This window comes from Centrocercus urophasianus, unplaced genomic scaffold (assembly GCF_019232065.1).
Source record: "Centrocercus urophasianus isolate 14NV4802_14NV808 unplaced genomic scaffold, USGS_Curo_1.0 seq_2, whole genome shotgun sequence".
Classification (NCBI taxonomy): Eukaryota; Metazoa; Chordata; class Aves; order Galliformes; family Phasianidae; genus Centrocercus; species Centrocercus urophasianus.
In genome coordinates, this window is record NW_024884755.1 from 3665690 (window position 1) to 3668189 (window position 2500).

General features: G+C 58.9%; 1 protein-coding gene across 5 annotated transcripts in view; it reads left to right on the top strand.

Moving 5' to 3' along the window:
* The window catches only part of SALL1 (spalt like transcription factor 1), a 16513-nt gene that overhangs the window by 3114 nt on the left and 10899 nt on the right, over positions 1 to 2500 (top strand). The gene's annotated exons all lie outside the window — the stretch shown is intronic.

Below are 2500 nucleotides of genomic sequence, written 5' to 3' on the forward strand. Positions count from 1 at the left end.
TTTCCCTCCCCCCCTCGTCCCTCCCCCTCCCGGTGAGGGGCTTTCGGAGGAGTTTCGCCGCGGGGCCGTGCCCTGTCCGTACCTGCGCCGAGTCGCGGGGCGACAAGTGGCCGCCGGGCGCGGGGCCGGAGCAGGTACCCAGCGGCCATGCGGCGGGAGAGTGCCGGTGCGGAGGGAACCGGTGGCCAGAAGCGCTCCGGGCGGGCAGGTAAGGGGAGGAACGGGGCGCGGCGGTGCCGCTTCCCCGCCCGGCCCCGTCGGGAGGAAACACCTCGGGCTCCCCCGGCAACTTCCCCAGGAAGCGGCGGCCCGGGCCCTCCGCTCTCCCGGGGCCGGCTGTGGGCTCCCGGCGCTGCTGCCGCCGCCCGGAGCTGCCCGGCCCGGCCCCCGCCGCACCCCGGGAGCGGGAACAGAGCGCTGCCCGCGGCTGCTACACGCGGAGTTTGGGGAGGGTCCCACCGCCGCGCGGGGAATCGGGGCGGAAAGTTTGCGGGACTCCGTCCCGCCCGTGTGTGCGCTCCCCGAAGCCCGGGCCCGACGCGTCAGAAAGCAGCGAACGAGCGGACGTTCGCTTCGTCCGGCTCTGCCGAAACGTTTCTTAAAAGTCACTCGGTTCCTGGGAGGCTACTTCTGGGTTTTGGCCGAGTTCTGCGCGCGCTGAGTGCGTTCGGGTTTTGCCATTCGCTGAGCTTCGTCCCCTTTCTCATCTCGGCAAACGTATTTATTTTTCTTCCCGTGTTATTCCCACTTCCTCTTGAAGTTTCGAGCAGGAGTTGGGGAAGCGTCGAGTTTTTGTTCGTCTTCACTCGGCCTCCCGGGAAAGAGTTTAAAACTTTTTAAAGTGAGCGGGGAAGGGGAAAGCTGAAATGGAAATTACCTTCCTGGGAAAGCAGAGAGGGATTTTTCCCCATCTTCACTTTGTTTAATTGCCTCTCCTGACGCTCGCTCTCCGTTTTGTTGCTGCAAGACGGAACGGAGCCAATCGTTCCCACCCATCGTCTTAAAAAGTAGCCATTTTCCCCTGGTTTTAGCCTTCCGATCTGATTCTGTGCACCGTTTTCAAAAGCGAGACCCCGCGGGCGTGAGACGGGCATGGCAGCCGAGCGGCCCTCCGCCTGTTGCTGAGCGCTGTACGTGCGCTAAGTTGGGCTTTGCCCGAAGCGGTGGCGCGGAAGCGGAGCTGCGTGCGGTGCGCGTGGCTATCGGAAGTTCAATAAGTAAACGACAAAGCTCCCGTTTAAGGACTGCGGCCGATAGCCCGGGAAGAAGCGTGCTTTACTCTCGCATCTCTCGGAGCTTTCCCCCCCTCCCCGTTCGGAGCGGCGGGCTCGCCTTACGGCTGTCGGCGTGTCCGGGCGCTGCGCTCCCAGCGGGCTGCCCGCGGGCCGCTGCCCCCGGAGCGGGATTTGCGGTAATCCCGGCACGGCGCGGCCCCGCGGCAGCCGCCCCCGAGCAGGGCAAGGCAGGGCGCGCTGCGGAGGGGCGGCTGTGAGTTGTGTGCCTCGCAATCGCGGAGCGAAAACTCGAGATTCCGAGCGCTCCTTTCTTTTCCTTTCGCACCGCGACTTCAGATTGGTGTTCTTCTACGTCTTGCGCGGGGCTCGGGCAAACGTAGCGGCGCGCGTCCTTGAGGCGCTCGCAGTGAGCACAGCTGGGAACGGGCAGGGTGGCCCCGCGAGCACTCCTTGCACCTGATTGAGTTCTGCTTTGTTCGAGTTTCTGTTGCGGCTCCGTGGCTGAAGATCGATAGCGAAAAGTTCAGCACGCTGCAGCAGCGTGTATTTATTTTCTTCCCGGTCCCTTTTGTTACAGTTCAAAGCTCACGGAGTTCACCCTTACAGGCAGATCTGCGCTTAAAATGTATTTCTGGTGCGATCGGTAGAGAAGTAAATTTACCCTTCACCTCCACCCTGCAGATGTGCACTTTTAATAAAGTTCACGTTGGATTAAGTAGAACGGGTATCAGATTAATAGTAGAAATTACTTGCAGCATAAATTGTGTTCAACAAGTAACTAATTACTGGTAGGAAGTGGGCAGGAGGCTGTGGGATTATTTCCTTTTGTTAATAACCCCGGCTACTTCCATGAGCATTCAGGATTGTCTCAGAGCTGCTCGGAATTGTGCTGCTAATTGTAGGAGAGCGTTCTTGGAGCACAGTTTCCCAGGGCACAAGTTATGTCAGAGAAAGAAGCCAGCCAGGCTTTCGGGGTAGAAAAATCTTTGCTGCCCTTCCATAAAAAGGCTTGTCAGAACTGCTGGCTTTTCATGTCGGTAATGGATTTTGGTAAATTCCTGCTACAGCTTTATGATCACCCGCGTAATTGTTACTGGGCCCATGAAATGAGAGAAATTATGATGGCTTTCTTTAGTGCGATCTGAAGGGCAGGGCGCTCAGGAGAAATAATGGCTCGGTTGGGCTGCTTTTAGTTAGTTACATAACGAGGCCTTTCGGTGAGATAACCGCAGCGGATCGCCTCACAACTGCAGGATGTGTTTTCC